Source organism: Lithobates pipiens, unplaced genomic scaffold, assembly GCF_037356315.1.
Source record: "Lithobates pipiens isolate NorthernLeopardFrog02 unplaced genomic scaffold, aLitPip1_a1.2 Scaffold_8, whole genome shotgun sequence".
In the NCBI taxonomy this organism is placed as follows: Eukaryota; Metazoa; Chordata; class Amphibia; order Anura; family Ranidae; genus Lithobates; species Lithobates pipiens.
In genome coordinates, this window is record NW_027507903.1 from 607,922,716 (window position 1) to 607,940,532 (window position 17,817).

The following is a 17,817-nucleotide window of genomic DNA, read 5'->3' on the forward strand; positions in this document are numbered from 1 at the left end:
GACATTCTACCTCCCTTCCATGCCCCCTCCTCGGCCCAATCCACAGCTCTCCCCTCTGCACTCAGTCAGACCCACCCTGTCCCACTTTTGTACTCCCCTCTGTCCACAGCTTTAACTTCTGTGCGAGCCGCCCCCCCCCCCCCCCAATACCCCCCAGCTCCAGCCCCCGCATTCCTGTTACGCCCTGCACTGCCCCCTGCACCCACTCTGCACTTGACTGGGTTGCAAAGGATGTGCACCACGTGAGGCGCTGTGGCTTAGTTGGTGAAAGCGCCTGTCTAGTAAACAGGAGATCCTGAGTTCAAATCTCAGCAGTGCCTGCCGTGGAGTCTTTCCATTTATAACGTTTTCAGTTTTGCGCAAGCTTAATGGCAGCCTTGAGTCTCCCAAGCGTGGTAGGTTTCCAACCCAGTGCTAGCTTGAGGGAAGACCTTGCCTCCAAAGATTTGAAAAATTCTCACAAAGAGCTATCCCCCAAGTGGGGCGCTGTGGCTTAGTTGGTGAAAGCGCCTGTCTAGTAAACAGGAGATCCTGAGTTCAAATCTCAGCAGTGCCTGCCGTGGAGTCCATCCATTTCTAACATTTTCAGTATTGCGCAAGCTGAATGTCACCCCTCAGTCTCCCAAGCGTGGTAGCCCACCGACCCAGCGCTGGACCCAGGCAAGACCCTGCCTCCAACGACTTGAAAAATTCCCACTGTACATATCAGCCTATCAGGCTAAAGATCAGTCCCGGGTGCCCTTTTGAATGCAGGGGACTTATTCTTTGGAGGGAGCCCGCCTTCCCATCAACATTCTGGAGCACAGGACAATTCAGGCCTCCCTTCAATGTTGCATACCTCTTCTTCTGTGAGAACCTCAGATGGGAATCCAGTTGGACAATGCCATGGCTATGGCCTACGTCAATCACCAAGGGGGTCACCGAAGGTGGTGCCTCTCAGAAGGAAGCATATTGCCCCAGGAGGACGTGGTGCTCAGACATACTCAGTCTCCTGGCTGACTCTCCGTGCGCCCTCCCAGATTGCCGCAATCTGGCTAAGCCCTTCTCAAAAGCCACAGACAAGAAACGGCCCAAGGTTCTAGGTTACACATGACGAGGTGGCCGAGTGGTTAAGGCGATGGACTGCTAATCCATTGTGCTCTGCACGTATGGGTTCGAATCCCATCCTCGTCGGTAGTTTAGTTCGTAATCAATGTAAACGTGCTTAACGTAAAGCATTTCATGGCACAAAGGTCTTGTACACATAGAAAAAAAGGCACTGTCAACCTGGACCTAGACATTCTACCTCCCTTCCATGCCCCCTCCTCGGCCCAATCCACAGCTCTCCCCTCTGCACTCAGTCAGACCCACCCTGTCCCACTTTTGTACTCCCCTCTGTCCACAGCTTTAACTTCTGTGCGAGCCGCCCTCCCCCCCCCCCCCAATACCCCCCAGCTCCAGCCCCCGCATTCCTGTTACGCCCTGCACTGCCCCCTGCACCCACTCTGCACTTGACTGGGTTGCAAAGGATGTGCACCACGTGAGGCGCTGTGGCTTAGTTGGTGAAAGCGCCTGTCTAGTAAACAGGAGATCCTGAGTTCAAATCTCAGCAGTGCCTGCCGTGGAGTCTTTCCATTTATAACGTTTTCAGTTTTGCGCAAGCTTAATGGCAGCCTTGAGTCTCCCAAGCGTGGTAGGTTTCCAACCCAGTGCTAGCTTGAGGGAAGACCTTGCCTCCAAAGATTTGAAAAATTCTCACAAAGAGCTATCCCCCAAGTGGGGCGCTGTGGCTTAGTTGGTGAAAGCGCCTGTCTAGTAAACAGGAGATCCTGAGTTCAAATCTCAGCAGTGCCTGCCGTGGAGTCCATCCATTTCTAACATTTTCAGTATTGCGCAAGCTGAATGTCACCCCTCAGTCTCCCAAGCGTGGTAGCCCACCGACCCAGCGCTGGACCCAGGCAAGACCCTGCCTCCAACGACTTGAAAAATTCCCACTGTACATATCAGCCTATCAGGCTAAAGATCAGTCCTGGGTGCCCTTTTGAATGCAGGGGACTTATTCTTTGGAGGGAGCCCGCCTTCCCATCAACATTCTGGAGCACAGGACAATTCAGGCCTCCCTTCAATGTTGCATACCTCTTCTTCTGTGAGAACCTCAGATGGGAATCCAGTTGGACAATGCCATGGCTATGGCCTACGTCAATCACCAAGGGGGTCACCGAAGGTGGTGCCTCTCAGAAGGAAGCATATTGCCCCAGGAGGACGTGGTGCTCAGACATACTCAGTCTCCTGGCTGACTCTCCGTGCGCCCTCCCAGATTGCCGCAATCTGGCTAAGCCCTTCTCAAAAGCCACAGACAAGAAACGGCCCAAGGTTCTAGGTTACACATGACGAGGTGGCCGAGTGGTTAAGGCGATGGACTGCTAATCCATTGTGCTCTGCACGCATGGGTTCGAATCCCATCCTCGTCGGTAGTTTAGTTCGTAATCAATGTAAACGTGCTTAACGTAAAGCATTTCATGGCACAAAGGTCTTGTACACATAGAAAAAAAGGCACTGTCAACCTGGACCTAGACATTCTACCTCCCTTCCATGCCCCCTCCTCGGCCCAATCCACAGCTCTCCCCTCTGCACTCAGTCAGACCCACCCTGTCCCACTTTTGTACTCCCCTCTGTCCACAGCTTTAACTTCTGTGCGAGCCGCCCCCCCCCCCCCCCAATACCCCCCAGCTCCAGCCCCCGCATTCCTGTTACGCCCTGCACTGCCCCCTGCACCCACTCTGCACTTGACTGGGTTGCAAAGGATGTGCACCACGTGAGGCGCTGTGGCTTAGTTGGTGAAAGCGCCTGTCTAGTAAACAGGAGATCCTGAGTTCAAATCTCAGCAGTGCCTGCCGTGGAGTCTTTCCATTTATAACGTTTTCAGTTTTGCGCAAGCTTAATGGCAGCCTTGAGTCTCCCAAGCGTGGTAGGTTTCCAACCCAGTGCTAGCTTGAGGGAAGACCTTGCCTCCAAAGATTTGAAAAATTCTCACAAAGAGCTATCCCCCAAGTGGGGCGCTGTGGCTTAGTTGGTGAAAGCGCCTGTCTAGTAAACAGGAGATCCTGAGTTCAAATCTCAGCAGTGCCTGCCGTGGAGTCCATCCATTTCTAACATTTTCAGTATTGCGCAAGCTGAATGTCACCCCTCAGTCTCCCAAGCGTGGTAGCCCACCGACCCAGCGCTGGACCCAGGCAAGACCCTGCCTCCAACGACTTGAAAAATTCCCACTGTACATATCAGCCTATCAGGCTAAAGATCAGTCCTGGGTGCCCTTTTGAATGCAGGGGACTTATTCTTTGGAGGGAGCCCGCCTTCCCATCAACATTCTGGAGCACAGGACAATTCAGGCCTCCCTTCAATGTTGCATACCTCTTCTTCTGTGAGAACCTCAGATGGGAATCCAGTTGGACAATGCCATGGCTATGGCCTACGTCAATCACCAAGGGGGTCACCGAAGGTGGTGCCTCTCAGAAGGAAGCATATTGCCCCAGGAGGACGTGGTGCTCAGACATACTCAGTCTCCTGGCTGACTCTCCGTGCGCCCTCCCAGATTGCCGCAATCTGGCTAAGCCCTTCTCAAAAGCCACAGACAAGAAACGGCCCAAGGTTCTAGGTTACACATGACGAGGTGGCCGAGTGGTTAAGGCGATGGACTGCTAATCCATTGTGCTCTGCACGCATGGGTTCGAATCCCATCCTCGTCGGTAGTTTAGTTCGTAATCAATGTAAACGTGCTTAACGTAAAGCATTTCATGGCACAAAGGTCTTGTACACATAGAAAAAAAGGCACTGTCAACCTGGACCTAGACATTCTACCTCCCTTCCATGCCCCCTCCTCGGCCCAATCCACAGCTCTCCCCTCTGCACTCAGTCAGACCCACCCTGTCCCACTTTTGTACTCCCCTCTGTCCACAGCTTTAACTTCTGTGCGAGCCGCCCCCCCCCCCCCCCAATACCCCCCAGCTCCAGCCCCCGCATTCCTGTTACGCCCTGCACTGCCCCCTGCACCCACTCTGCACTTGACTGGGTTGCAAAGGATGTGCACCACGTGAGGCGCTGTGGCTTAGTTGGTGAAAGCGCCTGTCTAGTAAACAGGAGATCCTGAGTTCAAATCTCAGCAGTGCCTGCCGTGGAGTCTTTCCATTTATAACGTTTTCAGTTTTGCGCAAGCTTAATGGCAGCCTTGAGTCTCCCAAGCGTGGTAGGTTTCCAACCCAGTGCTAGCTTGAGGGAAGACCTTGCCTCCAAAGATTTGAAAAATTCTCACAAAGAGCTATCCCCCAAGTGGGGCGCTGTGGCTTAGTTGGTGAAAGCGCCTGTCTAGTAAACAGGAGATCCTGAGTTCAAATCTCAGCAGTGCCTGCCGTGGAGTCCATCCATTTCTAACATTTTCAGTATTGCGCAAGCTGAATGTCACCCCTCAGTCTCCCAAGCGTGGTAGCCCACCGACCCAGCGCTGGACCCAGGCAAGACCCTGCCTCCAACGACTTGAAAAATTCCCACTGTACATATCAGCCTATCAGGCTAAAGATCAGTCCCGGGTGCCCTTTTGAATGCAGGGGACTTATTCTTTGGAGGGAGCCCGCCTTCCCATCAACATTCTGGAGCACAGGACAATTCAGGCCTCCCTTCAATGTTGCATACCTCTTCTTCTGTGAGAACCTCAGATGGGAATCCAGTTGGACAATGCCATGGCTATGGCCCACGTCAATCACCAAGGGGGTCACCGAAGGTGGTGCCTCTCAGAAGGAAGCATATTGCCCCAGGAGGACGTGGTGCTCAGACATACTCAGTCTCCTGGCTGACTCTCCGTGCGCCCTCCCAGATTGCCGCAATCTGGCTAAGCCCTTCTCAAAAGCCACAGACAAGAAACGGCCCAAGGTTCTAGGTTACACATGACGAGGTGGCCGAGTGGTTAAGGCGATGGACTGCTAATCCATTGTGCTCTGCACGCATGGGTTCGAATCCCATCCTCGTCGGTAGTTTAGTTCGTAATCAATGTAAACGTGCTTAACGTAAAGCATTTCATGGCACAAAGGTCTTGTACACATAGAAAAAAAGGCACTGTCAACCTGGACCTAGACATTCTACCTCCCTTCCATGCCCCCTCCTCGGCCCAATCCACAGCTCTCCCCTCTGCACTCAGTCAGACCCACCCTGTCCCACTTTTGTACTCCCCTCTGTCCACAGCTTTAACTTCTGTGCGAGCCGCCCCCCCCCCCCCCAATACCCCCCAGCTCCAGCCCCCGCATTCCTGTTACGCCCTGCACTGCCCCCTGCACCCACTCTGCACTTGACTGGGTTGCAAAGGATGTGCACCACGTGAGGCGCTGTGGCTTAGTTGGTGAAAGCGCCTGTCTAGTAAACAGGAGATCCTGAGTTCAAATCTCAGCAGTGCCTGCCGTGGAGTCTTTCCATTTATAACGTTTTCAGTTTTGCGCAAGCTTAATGGCAGCCTTGAGTCTCCCAAGCGTGGTAGGTTTCCAACCCAGTGCTAGCTTGAGGGAAGACCTTGCCTCCAAAGATTTGAAAAATTCTCACAAAGAGCTATCCCCCAAGTGGGGCGCTGTGGCTTAGTTGGTGAAAGCGCCTGTCTAGTAAACAGGAGATCCTGAGTTCAAATCTCAGCAGTGCCTGCCGTGGAGTCCATCCATTTCTAACATTTTCAGTATTGCGCAAGCTGAATGTCACCCCTCAGTCTCCCAAGCGTGGTAGCCCACCGACCCAGCGCTGGACCCAGGCAAGACCCTGCCTCCAACGACTTGAAAAATTCCCACTGTACATATCAGCCTATCAGGCTAAAGATCAGTCCTGGGTGCCCTTTTGAATGCAGGGGACTTATTCTTTGGAGGGAGCCCGCCTTCCCATCAACATTCTGGAGCACAGGACAATTCAGGCCTCCCTTCAATGTTGCATACCTCTTCTTCTGTGAGAACCTCAGATGGGAATCCAGTTGGACAATGCCATGGCTATGGCCTACGTCAATCACCAAGGGGGTCACCGAAGGTGGTGCCTCTCAGAAGGAAGCATATTGCCCCAGGAGGACGTGGTGCTCAGACATACTCAGTCTCCTGGCTGACTCTCCGTGCGCCCTCCCAGATTGCCGCAATCTGGCTAAGCCCTTCTCAAAAGCCACAGACAAGAAACGGCCCAAGGTTCTAGGTTACACATGACGAGGTGGCCGAGTGGTTAAGGCGATGGACTGCTAATCCATTGTGCTCTGCACGCATGGGTTCGAATCCCATCCTCGTCGGTAGTTTAGTTCGTAATCAATGTAAACGTGCTTAACGTAAAGCATTTCATGGCACAAAGGTCTTGTACACATAGAAAAAAAGGCACTGTCAACCTGGACCTAGACATTCTACCTCCCTTCCATGCCCCCTCCTCGGCCCAATCCACAGCTCTCCCCTCTGCACTCAGTCAGACCCACCCTGTCCCACTTTTGTACTCCCCTCTGTCCACAGCTTTAACTTCTGTGCGAGCCGCCCCCCCCCCCCCCCCAATACCCCCCAGCTCCAGCCCCCGCATTCCTGTTACGCCCTGCACTGCCCCCTGCACCCACTCTGCACTTGACTGGGTTGCAAAGGATGTGCACCACGTGAGGCGCTGTGGCTTAGTTGGTGAAAGCGCCTGTCTAGTAAACAGGAGATCCTGAGTTCAAATCTCAGCAGTGCCTGCCGTGGAGTCTTTCCATTTATAACGTTTTCAGTTTTGCGCAAGCTTAATGGCAGCCTTGAGTCTCCCAAGCGTGGTAGGTTTCCAACCCAGTGCTAGCTTGAGGGAAGACCTTGCCTCCAAAGATTTGAAAAATTCTCACAAAGAGCTATCCCCCAAGTGGGGCGCTGTGGCTTAGTTGGTGAAAGCGCCTGTCTAGTAAACAGGAGATCCTGAGTTCAAATCTCAGCAGTGCCTGCCGTGGAGTCCATCCATTTCTAACATTTTCAGTATTGCGCAAGCTGAATGTCACCCCTCAGTCTCCCAAGCGTGGTAGCCCACCGACCCAGCGCTGGACCCAGGCAAGACCCTGCCTCCAACGACTTGAAAAATTCCCACTGTACATATCAGCCTATCAGGCTAAAGATCAGTCCCGGGTGCCCTTTTGAATGCAGGGGACTTATTCTTTGGAGGGAGCCCGCCTTCCCATCAACATTCTGGAGCACAGGACAATTCAGGCCTCCCTTCAATGTTGCATACCTCTTCTTCTGTGAGAACCTCAGATGGGAATCCAGTTGGACAATGCCATGGCTATGGCCTACGTCAATCACCAAGGGGGTCACCGAAGGTGGTGCCTCTCAGAAGGAAGCATATTGCCCCAGGAGGACGTGGTGCTCAGACATACTCAGTCTCCTGGCTGACTCTCCGTGCGCCCTCCCAGATTGCCGCAATCTGGCTAAGCCCTTCTCAAAAGCCACAGACAAGAAACGGCCCAAGGTTCTAGGTTACACATGACGAGGTGGCCGAGTGGTTAAGGCAATGGACTGCTAATCCATTGTGCTCTGCACGCATGGGTTCGAATCCCATCCTCGTCGGTAGTTTAGTTCGTAATCAATGTAAACGTGCTTAACGTAAAGCATTTCATGGCACAAAGGTCTTGTACACATAGAAAAAAAGGCACTGTCAACCTGGACCTAGACATTCTACCTCCCTTCCATGCCCCCTCCTCGGCCCAATCCACAGCTCTCCCCTCTGCACTCAGTCAGACCCACCCTGTCCCACTTTTGTACTCCCCTCTGTCCACAGCTTTAACTTCTGTGCGAGCCGCCCCCCCCCAATACCCCCCAGCTCCAGCCCCCGCATTCCTGTTACGCCCTGCACTGCCCCCTGCACCCACTCTGCACTTGACTGGGTTGCAAAGGATGTGCACCACGTGAGGCGCTGTGGCTTAGTTGGTGAAAGCGCCTGTCTAGTAAACAGGAGATCCTGAGTTCAAATCTCAGCAGTGCCTGCCGTGGAGTCTTTCCATTTATAACGTTTTCAGTTTTGCGCAAGCTTAATGGCAGCCTTGAGTCTCCCAAGCGTGGTAGGTTTCCAACCCAGTGCTAGCTTGAGGGAAGACCTTGCCTCCAAAGATTTGAAAAATTCTCACAAAGAGCTATCCCCCAAGTGGGGCGCTGTGGCTTAGTTGGTGAAAGCGCCTGTCTAGTAAACAGGAGATCCTGAGTTCAAATCTCAGCAGTGCCTGCCGTGGAGTCCATCCATTTCTAACATTTTCAGTATTGCGCAAGCTGAATGTCACCCCTCAGTCTCCCAAGCGTGGTAGCCCACCGACCCAGCGCTGGACCCAGGCAAGACCCTGCCTCCAACGACTTGAAAAATTCCCACTGTACATATCAGCCTATCAGGCTAAAGATCAGTCCCGGGTGCCCTTTTGAATGCAGGGGACTTATTCTTTGGAGGGAGCCCGCCTTCCCATCAACATTCTGGAGCACAGGACAATTCAGGCCTCCCTTCAATGTTGCATACCTCTTCTTCTGTGAGAACCTCAGATGGGAATCCAGTTGGACAATGCCATGGCTATGGCCTACGTCAATCACCAAGGGGGTCACCGAAGGTGGTGCCTCTCAGAAGGAAGCATATTGCCCCAGGAGGACGTGGTGCTCAGACATACTCAGTCTCCTGGCTGACTCTCCGTGCGCCCTCCCAGATTGCCGCAATCTGGCTAAGCCCTTCTCAAAAGCCACAGACAAGAAACGGCCCAAGGTTCTAGGTTACACATGACGAGGTGGCCGAGTGGTTAAGGCGATGGACTGCTAATCCATTGTGCTCTGCACGCTTGGGTTCGAATCCCATCCTCGTCGGTAGTTTAGTTCGTAATCAATGTAAACGTGCTTAACGTAAAGCATTTCATGGCACAAAGGTCTTGTACACATAGAAAAAAAGGCACTGTCAACCTGGACCTAGACATTCTACCTCCCTTCCATGCCCCCTCCTCGGCCCAATCCACAGCTCTCCCCTCTGCACTCAGTCAGACCCACCCTGTCCCACTTTTGTACTCCCCTCTGTCCACAGCTTTAACTTCTGTGCGAGCCGCCCCCCCCCCCCCCCAATACCCCCCAGCTCCAGCCCCCGCATTCCTGTTACGCCCTGCACTGCCCCCTGCACCCACTCTGCACTTGACTGGGTTGCAAAGGATGTGCACCACGTGAGGCGCTGTGGCTTAGTTGGTGAAAGCGCCTGTCTAGTAAACAGGAGATCCTGAGTTCAAATCTCAGCAGTGCCTGCCGTGGAGTCTTTCCATTTATAACGTTTTCAGTTTTGCGCAAGCTTAATGGCAGCCTTGAGTCTCCCAAGCGTGGTAGGTTTCCAACCCAGTGCTAGCTTGAGGGAAGACCTTGCCTCCAAAGATTTGAAAAATTCTCACAAAGAGCTATCCCCCAAGTGGGGCGCTGTGGCTTAGTTGGTGAAAGCGCCTGTCTAGTAAACAGGAGATCCTGAGTTCAAATCTCAGCAGTGCCTGCCGTGGAGTCCATCCATTTCTAACATTTTCAGTATTGCGCAAGCTGAATGTCACCCCTCAGTCTCCCAAGCGTGGTAGCCCACCGACCCAGCGCTGGACCCAGGCAAGACCCTGCCTCCAACGACTTGAAAAATTCCCACTGTACATATCAGCCTATCAGGCTAAAGATCAGTCCTGGGTGCCCTTTTGAATGCAGGGGACTTATTCTTTGGAGGGAGCCCGCCTTCCCATCAACATTCTGGAGCACAGGACAATTCAGGCCTCCCTTCAATGTTGCATACCTCTTCTTCTGTGAGAACCTCAGATGGGAATCCAGTTGGACAATGCCATGGCTATGGCCTACGTCAATCACCAAGGGGGTCACCGAAGGTGGTGCCTCTCAGAAGGAAGCATATTGCCCCAGGAGGACGTGGTGCTCAGACATACTCAGTCTCCTGGCTGACTCTCCGTGCGCCCTCCCAGATTGCCGCAATCTGGCTAAGCCCTTCTCAAAAGCCACAGACAAGAAACGGCCCAAGGTTCTAGGTTACACATGACGAGGTGGCCGAGTGGTTAAGGCGATGGACTGCTAATCCATTGTGCTCTGCACGCATGGGTTCGAATCCCATCCTCGTCGGTAGTTTAGTTCGTAATCAATGTAAACGTGCTTAACGTAAAGCATTTCATGGCACAAAGGTCTTGTACACATAGAAAAAAAGGCACTGTCAACCTGGACCTAGACATTCTACCTCCCTTCCATGCCCCCTCCTCGGCCCAATCCACAGCTCTCCCCTCTGCACTCAGTCAGACCCACCCTGTCCCACTTTTGTACTCCCCTCTGTCCACAGCTTTAACTTCTGTGCGAGCCGCCCCCCCCCCCCCCCCCCCAATACCCCCCAGCTCCAGCCCCCGCATTCCTGTTACGCCCTGCACTGCCCCCTGCACCCACTCTGCACTTGACTGGGTTGCAAAGGATGTGCACCACGTGAGGCGCTGTGGCTTAGTTGGTGAAAGCGCCTGTCTAGTAAACAGGAGATCCTGAGTTCAAATCTCAGCAGTGCCTGCCGTGGAGTCTTTCCATTTATAACGTTTTCAGTTTTGCGCAAGCTTAATGGCAGCCTTGAGTCTCCCAAGCGTGGTAGGTTTCCAACCCAGTGCTAGCTTGAGGGAAGACCTTGCCTCCAAAGATTTGAAAAATTCTCACAAAGAGCTATCCCCCAAGTGGGGCGCTGTGGCTTAGTTGGTGAAAGCGCCTGTCTAGTAAACAGGAGATCCTGAGTTCAAATCTCAGCAGTGCCTGCCGTGGAGTCCATCCATTTCTAACATTTTCAGTATTGCGCAAGCTGAATGTCACCCCTCAGTCTCCCAAGCGTGGTAGCCCACCGACCCAGCGCTGGACCCAGGCAAGACCCTGCCTCCAACGACTTGAAAAATTCCCACTGTACATATCAGCCTATCAGGCTAAAGATCAGTCCTGGGTGCCCTTTTGAATGCAGGGGACTTATTCTTTGGAGGGAGCCCGCCTTCCCATCAACATTCTGGAGCACAGGACAATTCAGGCCTCCCTTCAATGTTGCATACCTCTTCTTCTGTGAGAACCTCAGATGGGAATCCAGTTGGACAATGCCATGGCTATGGCCTACGTCAATCACCAAGGGGGTCACCGAAGGTGGTGCCTCTCAGAAGGAAGCATATTGCCCCAGGAGGACGTGGTGCTCAGACATACTCAGTCTCCTGGCTGACTCTCCGTGCGCCCTCCCAGATTGCCGCAATCTGGCTAAGCCCTTCTCAAAAGCCACAGACAAGAAACGGCCCAAGGTTCTAGGTTACACATGACGAGGTGGCCGAGTGGTTAAGGCAATGGACTGCTAATCCATTGTGCTCTGCACGCATGGGTTCGAATCCCATCCTCGTCGGTAGTTTAGTTCGTAATCAATGTAAACGTGCTTAACGTAAAGCATTTCATGGCACAAAGGTCTTGTACACATAGAAAAAAAGGCACTGTCAACCTGGACCTAGACATTCTACCTCCCTTCCATGCCCCCTCCTCGGCCCAATCCACAGCTCTCCCCTCTGCACTCAGTCAGACCCACCCTGTCCCACTTTTGTACTCCCCTCTGTCCACAGCTTTAACTTCTGTGCGAGCCGCCCCCCCCCAATACCCCCCAGCTCCAGCCCCCGCATTCCTGTTACGCCCTGCACTGCCCCCTGCACCCACTCTGCACTTGACTGGGTTGCAAAGGATGTGCACCACGTGAGGCGCTGTGGCTTAGTTGGTGAAAGCGCCTGTCTAGTAAACAGGAGATCCTGAGTTCAAATCTCAGCAGTGCCTGCCGTGGAGTCTTTCCATTTATAACGTTTTCAGTTTTGCGCAAGCTTAATGGCAGCCTTGAGTCTCCCAAGCGTGGTAGGTTTCCAACCCAGTGCTAGCTTGAGGGAAGACCTTGCCTCCAAAGATTTGAAAAATTCTCACAAAGAGCTATCCCCCAAGTGGGGCGCTGTGGCTTAGTTGGTGAAAGCGCCTGTCTAGTAAACAGGAGATCCTGAGTTCAAATCTCAGCAGTGCCTGCCGTGGAGTCCATCCATTTCTAACATTTTCAGTATTGCGCAAGCTGAATGTCACCCCTCAGTCTCCCAAGCGTGGTAGCCCACCGACCCAGCGCTGGACCCAGGCAAGACCCTGCCTCCAACGACTTGAAAAATTCCCACTGTACATATCAGCCTATCAGGCTAAAGATCAGTCCCGGGTGCCCTTTTGAATGCAGGGGACTTATTCTTTGGAGGGAGCCCGCCTTCCCATCAACATTCTGGAGCACAGGACAATTCAGGCCTCCCTTCAATGTTGCATACCTCTTCTTCTGTGAGAACCTCAGATGGGAATCCAGTTGGACAATGCCATGGCTATGGCCTACGTCAATCACCAAGGGGGTCACCGAAGGTGGTGCCTCTCAGAAGGAAGCATATTGCCCCAGGAGGACGTGGTGCTCAGACATACTCAGTCTCCTGGCTGACTCTCCGTGCGCCCTCCCAGATTGCCGCAATCTGGCTAAGCCCTTCTCAAAAGCCACAGACAAGAAACGGCCCAAGGTTCTAGGTTACACATGACGAGGTGGCCGAGTGGTTAAGGCGATGGACTGCTAATCCATTGTGCTCTGCACGCTTGGGTTCGAATCCCATCCTCGTCGGTAGTTTAGTTCGTAATCAATGTAAACGTGCTTAACGTAAAGCATTTCATGGCACAAAGGTCTTGTACACATAGAAAAAAAGGCACTGTCAACCTGGACCTAGACATTCTACCTCCCTTCCATGCCCCCTCCTCGGCCCAATCCACAGCTCTCCCCTCTGCACTCAGTCAGACCCACCCTGTCCCACTTTTGTACTCCCCTCTGTCCACAGCTTTAACTTCTGTGCGAGCCGCCCCCCCCCCCCCCCCAATACCCCCCAGCTCCAGCCCCCGCATTCCTGTTACGCCCTGCACTGCCCCCTGCACCCACTCTGCACTTGACTGGGTTGCAAAGGATGTGCACCACGTGAGGCGCTGTGGCTTAGTTGGTGAAAGCGCCTGTCTAGTAAACAGGAGATCCTGAGTTCAAATCTCAGCAGTGCCTGCCGTGGAGTCTTTCCATTTATAACGTTTTCAGTTTTGCGCAAGCTTAATGGCAGCCTTGAGTCTCCCAAGCGTGGTAGGTTTCCAACCCAGTGCTAGCTTGAGGGAAGACCTTGCCTCCAAAGATTTGAAAAATTCTCACAAAGAGCTATCCCCCAAGTGGGGCGCTGTGGCTTAGTTGGTGAAAGCGCCTGTCTAGTAAACAGGAGATCCTGAGTTCAAATCTCAGCAGTGCCTGCCGTGGAGTCCATCCATTTCTAACATTTTCAGTATTGCGCAAGCTGAATGTCACCCCTCAGTCTCCCAAGCGTGGTAGCCCACCGACCCAGCGCTGGACCCAGGCAAGACCCTGCCTCCAACGACTTGAAAAATTCCCACTGTACATATCAGCCTATCAGGCTAAAGATCAGTCCTGGGTGCCCTTTTGAATGCAGGGGACTTATTCTTTGGAGGGAGCCCGCCTTCCCATCAACATTCTGGAGCACAGGACAATTCAGGCCTCCCTTCAATGTTGCATACCTCTTCTTCTGTGAGAACCTCAGATGGGAATCCAGTTGGACAATGCCATGGCTATGGCCTACGTCAATCACCAAGGGGGTCACCGAAGGTGGTGCCTCTCAGAAGGAAGCATATTGCCCCAGGAGGACGTGGTGCTCAGACATACTCAGTCTCCTGGCTGACTCTCCGTGCGCCCTCCCAGATTGCCGCAATCTGGCTAAGCCCTTCTCAAAAGCCACAGACAAGAAACGGCCCAAGGTTCTAGGTTACACATGACGAGGTGGCCGAGTGGTTAAGGCGATGGACTGCTAATCCATTGTGCTCTGCACGCATGGGTTCGAATCCCATCCTCGTCGGTAGTTTAGTTCGTAATCAATGTAAACGTGCTTAACGTAAAGCATTTCATGGCACAAAGGTCTTGTACACATAGAAAAAAAGGCACTGTCAACCTGGACCTAGACATTCTACCTCCCTTCCATGCCCCCTCCTCGGCCCAATCCACAGCTCTCCCCTCTGCACTCAGTCAGACCCACCCTGTCCCACTTTTGTACTCCCCTCTGTCCACAGCTTTAACTTCTGTGCGAGCCGCCCCCCCCCCCCCCCCCCCAATACCCCCCAGCTCCAGCCCCCGCATTCCTGTTACGCCCTGCACTGCCCCCTGCACCCACTCTGCACTTGACTGGGTTGCAAAGGATGTGCACCACGTGAGGCGCTGTGGCTTAGTTGGTGAAAGCGCCTGTCTAGTAAACAGGAGATCCTGAGTTCAAATCTCAGCAGTGCCTGCCGTGGAGTCTTTCCATTTATAACGTTTTCAGTTTTGCGCAAGCTTAATGGCAGCCTTGAGTCTCCCAAGCGTGGTAGGTTTCCAACCCAGTGCTAGCTTGAGGGAAGACCTTGCCTCCAAAGATTTGAAAAATTCTCACAAAGAGCTATCCCCCAAGTGGGGCGCTGTGGCTTAGTTGGTGAAAGCGCCTGTCTAGTAAACAGGAGATCCTGAGTTCAAATCTCAGCAGTGCCTGCCGTGGAGTCCATCCATTTCTAACATTTTCAGTATTGCGCAAGCTGAATGTCACCCCTCAGTCTCCCAAGCGTGGTAGCCCACCGACCCAGCGCTGGACCCAGGCAAGACCCTGCCTCCAACGACTTGAAAAATTCCCACTGTACATATCAGCCTATCAGGCTAAAGATCAGTCCTGGGTGCCCTTTTGAATGCAGGGGACTTATTCTTTGGAGGGAGCCCGCCTTCCCATCAACATTCTGGAGCACAGGACAATTCAGGCCTCCCTTCAATGTTGCATACCTCTTCTTCTGTGAGAACCTCAGATGGGAATCCAGTTGGACAATGCCATGGCTATGGCCTACGTCAATCACCAAGGGGGTCACCGAAGGTGGTGCCTCTCAGAAGGAAGCATATTGCCCCAGGAGGACGTGGTGCTCAGACATACTCAGTCTCCTGGCTGACTCTCCGTGCGCCCTCCCAGATTGCCGCAATCTGGCTAAGCCCTTCTCAAAAGCCACAGACAAGAAACGGCCCAAGGTTCTAGGTTACACATGACGAGGTGGCCGAGTGGTTAAGGCGATGGACTGCTAATCCATTGTGCTCTGCACGCATGGGTTCGAATCCCATCCTCGTCGGTAGTTTAGTTCGTAATCAATGTAAACGTGCTTAACGTAAAGCATTTCATGGCACAAAGGTCTTGTACACATAGAAAAAAAGGCACTGTCAACCTGGACCTAGACATTCTACCTCCCTTCCATGCCCCCTCCTCGGCCCAATCCACAGCTCTCCCCTCTGCACTCAGTCAGACCCACCCTGTCCCACTTTTGTACTCCCCTCTGTCCACAGCTTTAACTTCTGTGCGAGCCGCCCCCCCCCCCCCCCCCAATACCCCCCAGCTCCAGCCCCCGCATTCCTGTTACGCCCTGCACTGCCCCCTGCACCCACTCTGCACTTGACTGGGTTGCAAAGGATGTGCACCACGTGAGGCGCTGTGGCTTAGTTGGTGAAAGCGCCTGTCTAGTAAACAGGAGATCCTGAGTTCAAATCTCAGCAGTGCCTGCCGTGGAGTCTTTCCATTTATAACGTTTTCAGTTTTGCGCAAGCTTAATGGCAGCCTTGAGTCTCCCAAGCGTGGTAGGTTTCCAACCCAGTGCTAGCTTGAGGGAAGACCTTGCCTCCAAAGATTTGAAAAATTCTCACAAAGAGCTATCCCCCAAGTGGGGCGCTGTGGCTTAGTTGGTGAAAGCGCCTGTCTAGTAAACAGGAGATCCTGAGTTCAAATCTCAGCAGTGCCTGCCGTGGAGTCCATCCATTTCTAACATTTTCAGTATTGCGCAAGCTGAATGTCACCCCTCAGTCTCCCAAGCGTGGTAGCCCACCGACCCAGCGCTGGACCCAGGCAAGACCCTGCCTCCAACGACTTGAAAAATTCCCACTGTACATATCAGCCTATCAGGCTAAAGATCAGTCCTGGGTGCCCTTTTGAATGCAGGGGACTTATTCTTTGGAGGGAGCCCGCCTTCCCATCAACATTCTGGAGCACAGGACAATTCAGGCCTCCCTTCAATGTTGCATACCTCTTCTTCTGTGAGAACCTCAGATGGGAATCCAGTTGGACAATGCCATGGCTATGGCCTACGTCAATCACCAAGGGGGTCACCGAAGGTGGTGCCTCTCAGAAGGAAGCATATTGCCCCAGGAGGACGTGGTGCTCAGACATACTCAGTCTCCTGGCTGACTCTCCGTGCGCCCTCCCAGATTGCCGCAATCTGGCTAAGCCCTTCTCAAAAGCCACAGACAAGAAACGGCCCAAGGTTCTAGGTTACACATGACGAGGTGGCCGAGTGGTTAAGGCGATGGACTGCTAATCCATTGTGCTCTGCACGCATGGGTTCGAATCCCATCCTCGTCGGTAGTTTAGTTCGTAATCAATGTAAACGTGCTTAACGTAAAGCATTTCATGGCACAAAGGTCTTGTACACATAGAAAAAAAGGCACTGTCAACCTGGACCTAGACATTCTACCTCCCTTCCATGCCCCCTCCTCGGCCCAATCCACAGCTCTCCCCTCTGCACTCAGTCAGACCCACCCTGTCCCACTTTTGTACTCCCCTCTGTCCACAGCTTTAACTTCTGTGCGAGCCGCCCCCCCCCCCCAATACCCCCCAGCTCCAGCCCCCGCATTCCTGTTACGCCCTGCACTGCCCCCTGCACCCACTCTGCACTTGACTGGGTTGCAAAGGATGTGCACCACGTGAGGCGCTGTGGCTTAGTTGGTGAAAGCGCCTGTCTAGTAAACAGGAGATCCTGAGTTCAAATCTCAGCAGTGCCTGCCGTGGAGTCTTTCCATTTATAACGTTTTCAGTTTTGCGCAAGCTTAATGGCAGCCTTGAGTCTCCCAAGCGTGGTAGGTTTCCAACCCAGTGCTAGCTTGAGGGAAGACCTTGCCTCCAAAGATTTGAAAAATTCTCACAAAGAGCTATCCCCCAAGTGGGGCGCTGTGGCTTAGTTGGTGAAAGCGCCTGTCTAGTAAACAGGAGATCCTGAGTTCAAATCTCAGCAGTGCCTGCCGTGGAGTCCATCCATTTCTAACATTTTCAGTATTGCGCAAGCTGAATGTCACCCCTCAGTCTCCCAAGCGTGGTAGCCCACCGACCCAGCGCTGGACCCAGGCAAGACCCTGCCTCCAACGACTTGAAAAATTCCCACTGTACATATCAGCCTATCAGGCTAAAGATCAGTCCCGGGTGCCCTTTTGAATGCAGGGGACTTATTCTTTGGAGGGAGCCCGCCTTCCCATCAACATTCTGGAGCACAGGACAATTCAGGCCTCCCTTCAATGTTGCATACCTCTTCTTCTGTGAGAACCTCAGATGGGAATCCAGTTGGACAATGCCATGGCTATGGCCTACGTCAATCACCAAGGGGGTCACCGAAGGTGGTGCCTCTCAGAAGGAAGCATATTGCCCCAGGAGGACGTGGTGCTCAGACATACTCAGTCTCCTGGCTGACTCTCCGTGCGCCCTCCCAGATTGCCGCAATCTGGCTAAGCCCTTCTCAAAAGCCACAGACAAGAAACGGCCCAAGGTTCTAGGTTACACATGACGAGGTGGCCGAGTGGTTAAGGCGATGGACTGCTAATCCATTGTGCTCTGCACGCATGGGTTCGAATCCCATCCTCGTCGGTAGTTTAGTTCGTAATCAATGTAAACGTGCTTAACGTAAAGCATTTCATGGCACAAAGGTCTTGTACACA

The 17,817-nt window shown here is 53.1% G+C and overlaps 42 non-coding genes across 42 annotated transcripts; all 42 read left to right on the forward strand.

Annotated features, from left to right (window-relative positions):
* The first annotated feature begins 246 nt into the window (after positions 1 to 246).
* Positions 247 to 320, forward strand: TRNAT-AGU (transfer RNA threonine (anticodon AGU)). Its single transcript has one exon. It is a non-coding gene; the product is annotated as a tRNA-Thr (tRNA).
* A 162-nt stretch (positions 321 to 482) lies between these two features.
* On the forward strand, positions 483 to 556 carry TRNAT-AGU (transfer RNA threonine (anticodon AGU)). Its single transcript has one exon. It is a non-coding gene; the product is annotated as a tRNA-Thr (tRNA).
* A 535-nt stretch (positions 557 to 1,091) lies between these two features.
* On the forward strand, positions 1,092 to 1,173 carry TRNAS-GCU (transfer RNA serine (anticodon GCU)). Its single transcript has one exon. It is a non-coding gene; the product is annotated as a tRNA-Ser (tRNA).
* A 350-nt stretch (positions 1,174 to 1,523) lies between these two features.
* On the forward strand, positions 1,524 to 1,597 carry TRNAT-AGU (transfer RNA threonine (anticodon AGU)). Its single transcript has one exon. It is a non-coding gene; the product is annotated as a tRNA-Thr (tRNA).
* A 162-nt stretch (positions 1,598 to 1,759) lies between these two features.
* TRNAT-AGU (transfer RNA threonine (anticodon AGU)) lies at positions 1,760 to 1,833 on the forward strand. Its single transcript has one exon. It is a non-coding gene; the product is annotated as a tRNA-Thr (tRNA).
* Positions 1,834 to 2,368: 535 nt separating this feature from the next.
* TRNAS-GCU (transfer RNA serine (anticodon GCU)) lies at positions 2,369 to 2,450 on the forward strand. Its single transcript has one exon. It is a non-coding gene; the product is annotated as a tRNA-Ser (tRNA).
* Positions 2,451 to 2,798: 348 nt separating this feature from the next.
* TRNAT-AGU (transfer RNA threonine (anticodon AGU)) lies at positions 2,799 to 2,872 on the forward strand. Its single transcript has one exon. It is a non-coding gene; the product is annotated as a tRNA-Thr (tRNA).
* A 162-nt stretch (positions 2,873 to 3,034) lies between these two features.
* On the forward strand, positions 3,035 to 3,108 carry TRNAT-AGU (transfer RNA threonine (anticodon AGU)). The gene has a single exon. It is a non-coding gene; the product is annotated as a tRNA-Thr (tRNA).
* A 535-nt stretch (positions 3,109 to 3,643) lies between these two features.
* On the forward strand, positions 3,644 to 3,725 carry TRNAS-GCU (transfer RNA serine (anticodon GCU)). The gene has a single exon. It is a non-coding gene; the product is annotated as a tRNA-Ser (tRNA).
* A 348-nt stretch (positions 3,726 to 4,073) lies between these two features.
* On the forward strand, positions 4,074 to 4,147 carry TRNAT-AGU (transfer RNA threonine (anticodon AGU)). The gene has a single exon. It is a non-coding gene; the product is annotated as a tRNA-Thr (tRNA).
* A 162-nt stretch (positions 4,148 to 4,309) lies between these two features.
* TRNAT-AGU (transfer RNA threonine (anticodon AGU)) lies at positions 4,310 to 4,383 on the forward strand. Its single transcript has one exon. It is a non-coding gene; the product is annotated as a tRNA-Thr (tRNA).
* A 535-nt stretch (positions 4,384 to 4,918) lies between these two features.
* TRNAS-GCU (transfer RNA serine (anticodon GCU)) lies at positions 4,919 to 5,000 on the forward strand. The gene has a single exon. It is a non-coding gene; the product is annotated as a tRNA-Ser (tRNA).
* Positions 5,001 to 5,347: 347 nt separating this feature from the next.
* Positions 5,348 to 5,421, forward strand: TRNAT-AGU (transfer RNA threonine (anticodon AGU)). Its single transcript has one exon. It is a non-coding gene; the product is annotated as a tRNA-Thr (tRNA).
* A 162-nt stretch (positions 5,422 to 5,583) lies between these two features.
* Positions 5,584 to 5,657, forward strand: TRNAT-AGU (transfer RNA threonine (anticodon AGU)). Its single transcript has one exon. It is a non-coding gene; the product is annotated as a tRNA-Thr (tRNA).
* Positions 5,658 to 6,192: 535 nt separating this feature from the next.
* Positions 6,193 to 6,274, forward strand: TRNAS-GCU (transfer RNA serine (anticodon GCU)). Its single transcript has one exon. It is a non-coding gene; the product is annotated as a tRNA-Ser (tRNA).
* A 349-nt stretch (positions 6,275 to 6,623) lies between these two features.
* TRNAT-AGU (transfer RNA threonine (anticodon AGU)) lies at positions 6,624 to 6,697 on the forward strand. Its single transcript has one exon. It is a non-coding gene; the product is annotated as a tRNA-Thr (tRNA).
* A 162-nt stretch (positions 6,698 to 6,859) lies between these two features.
* Positions 6,860 to 6,933, forward strand: TRNAT-AGU (transfer RNA threonine (anticodon AGU)). Its single transcript has one exon. It is a non-coding gene; the product is annotated as a tRNA-Thr (tRNA).
* Positions 6,934 to 7,468: 535 nt separating this feature from the next.
* Positions 7,469 to 7,550, forward strand: TRNAS-GCU (transfer RNA serine (anticodon GCU)). Its single transcript has one exon. It is a non-coding gene; the product is annotated as a tRNA-Ser (tRNA).
* A 342-nt stretch (positions 7,551 to 7,892) lies between these two features.
* On the forward strand, positions 7,893 to 7,966 carry TRNAT-AGU (transfer RNA threonine (anticodon AGU)). Its single transcript has one exon. It is a non-coding gene; the product is annotated as a tRNA-Thr (tRNA).
* Positions 7,967 to 8,128: 162 nt separating this feature from the next.
* On the forward strand, positions 8,129 to 8,202 carry TRNAT-AGU (transfer RNA threonine (anticodon AGU)). The gene has a single exon. It is a non-coding gene; the product is annotated as a tRNA-Thr (tRNA).
* Positions 8,203 to 8,737: 535 nt separating this feature from the next.
* On the forward strand, positions 8,738 to 8,819 carry TRNAS-GCU (transfer RNA serine (anticodon GCU)). The gene has a single exon. It is a non-coding gene; the product is annotated as a tRNA-Ser (tRNA).
* A 348-nt stretch (positions 8,820 to 9,167) lies between these two features.
* TRNAT-AGU (transfer RNA threonine (anticodon AGU)) lies at positions 9,168 to 9,241 on the forward strand. Its single transcript has one exon. It is a non-coding gene; the product is annotated as a tRNA-Thr (tRNA).
* A 162-nt stretch (positions 9,242 to 9,403) lies between these two features.
* TRNAT-AGU (transfer RNA threonine (anticodon AGU)) lies at positions 9,404 to 9,477 on the forward strand. The gene has a single exon. It is a non-coding gene; the product is annotated as a tRNA-Thr (tRNA).
* Positions 9,478 to 10,012: 535 nt separating this feature from the next.
* On the forward strand, positions 10,013 to 10,094 carry TRNAS-GCU (transfer RNA serine (anticodon GCU)). Its single transcript has one exon. It is a non-coding gene; the product is annotated as a tRNA-Ser (tRNA).
* Positions 10,095 to 10,446: 352 nt separating this feature from the next.
* Positions 10,447 to 10,520, forward strand: TRNAT-AGU (transfer RNA threonine (anticodon AGU)). Its single transcript has one exon. It is a non-coding gene; the product is annotated as a tRNA-Thr (tRNA).
* A 162-nt stretch (positions 10,521 to 10,682) lies between these two features.
* On the forward strand, positions 10,683 to 10,756 carry TRNAT-AGU (transfer RNA threonine (anticodon AGU)). Its single transcript has one exon. It is a non-coding gene; the product is annotated as a tRNA-Thr (tRNA).
* A 535-nt stretch (positions 10,757 to 11,291) lies between these two features.
* TRNAS-GCU (transfer RNA serine (anticodon GCU)) lies at positions 11,292 to 11,373 on the forward strand. Its single transcript has one exon. It is a non-coding gene; the product is annotated as a tRNA-Ser (tRNA).
* Positions 11,374 to 11,715: 342 nt separating this feature from the next.
* TRNAT-AGU (transfer RNA threonine (anticodon AGU)) lies at positions 11,716 to 11,789 on the forward strand. The gene has a single exon. It is a non-coding gene; the product is annotated as a tRNA-Thr (tRNA).
* Positions 11,790 to 11,951: 162 nt separating this feature from the next.
* TRNAT-AGU (transfer RNA threonine (anticodon AGU)) lies at positions 11,952 to 12,025 on the forward strand. Its single transcript has one exon. It is a non-coding gene; the product is annotated as a tRNA-Thr (tRNA).
* Positions 12,026 to 12,560: 535 nt separating this feature from the next.
* On the forward strand, positions 12,561 to 12,642 carry TRNAS-GCU (transfer RNA serine (anticodon GCU)). The gene has a single exon. It is a non-coding gene; the product is annotated as a tRNA-Ser (tRNA).
* Positions 12,643 to 12,991: 349 nt separating this feature from the next.
* Positions 12,992 to 13,065, forward strand: TRNAT-AGU (transfer RNA threonine (anticodon AGU)). The gene has a single exon. It is a non-coding gene; the product is annotated as a tRNA-Thr (tRNA).
* A 162-nt stretch (positions 13,066 to 13,227) lies between these two features.
* On the forward strand, positions 13,228 to 13,301 carry TRNAT-AGU (transfer RNA threonine (anticodon AGU)). The gene has a single exon. It is a non-coding gene; the product is annotated as a tRNA-Thr (tRNA).
* Positions 13,302 to 13,836: 535 nt separating this feature from the next.
* Positions 13,837 to 13,918, forward strand: TRNAS-GCU (transfer RNA serine (anticodon GCU)). The gene has a single exon. It is a non-coding gene; the product is annotated as a tRNA-Ser (tRNA).
* A 352-nt stretch (positions 13,919 to 14,270) lies between these two features.
* On the forward strand, positions 14,271 to 14,344 carry TRNAT-AGU (transfer RNA threonine (anticodon AGU)). The gene has a single exon. It is a non-coding gene; the product is annotated as a tRNA-Thr (tRNA).
* A 162-nt stretch (positions 14,345 to 14,506) lies between these two features.
* TRNAT-AGU (transfer RNA threonine (anticodon AGU)) lies at positions 14,507 to 14,580 on the forward strand. Its single transcript has one exon. It is a non-coding gene; the product is annotated as a tRNA-Thr (tRNA).
* A 535-nt stretch (positions 14,581 to 15,115) lies between these two features.
* TRNAS-GCU (transfer RNA serine (anticodon GCU)) lies at positions 15,116 to 15,197 on the forward strand. The gene has a single exon. It is a non-coding gene; the product is annotated as a tRNA-Ser (tRNA).
* Positions 15,198 to 15,547: 350 nt separating this feature from the next.
* TRNAT-AGU (transfer RNA threonine (anticodon AGU)) lies at positions 15,548 to 15,621 on the forward strand. Its single transcript has one exon. It is a non-coding gene; the product is annotated as a tRNA-Thr (tRNA).
* A 162-nt stretch (positions 15,622 to 15,783) lies between these two features.
* On the forward strand, positions 15,784 to 15,857 carry TRNAT-AGU (transfer RNA threonine (anticodon AGU)). The gene has a single exon. It is a non-coding gene; the product is annotated as a tRNA-Thr (tRNA).
* A 535-nt stretch (positions 15,858 to 16,392) lies between these two features.
* On the forward strand, positions 16,393 to 16,474 carry TRNAS-GCU (transfer RNA serine (anticodon GCU)). The gene has a single exon. It is a non-coding gene; the product is annotated as a tRNA-Ser (tRNA).
* A 345-nt stretch (positions 16,475 to 16,819) lies between these two features.
* Positions 16,820 to 16,893, forward strand: TRNAT-AGU (transfer RNA threonine (anticodon AGU)). Its single transcript has one exon. It is a non-coding gene; the product is annotated as a tRNA-Thr (tRNA).
* A 162-nt stretch (positions 16,894 to 17,055) lies between these two features.
* Positions 17,056 to 17,129, forward strand: TRNAT-AGU (transfer RNA threonine (anticodon AGU)). Its single transcript has one exon. It is a non-coding gene; the product is annotated as a tRNA-Thr (tRNA).
* A 535-nt stretch (positions 17,130 to 17,664) lies between these two features.
* On the forward strand, positions 17,665 to 17,746 carry TRNAS-GCU (transfer RNA serine (anticodon GCU)). Its single transcript has one exon. It is a non-coding gene; the product is annotated as a tRNA-Ser (tRNA).
* Positions 17,747 to 17,817: the final 71 nt, after the last annotated feature.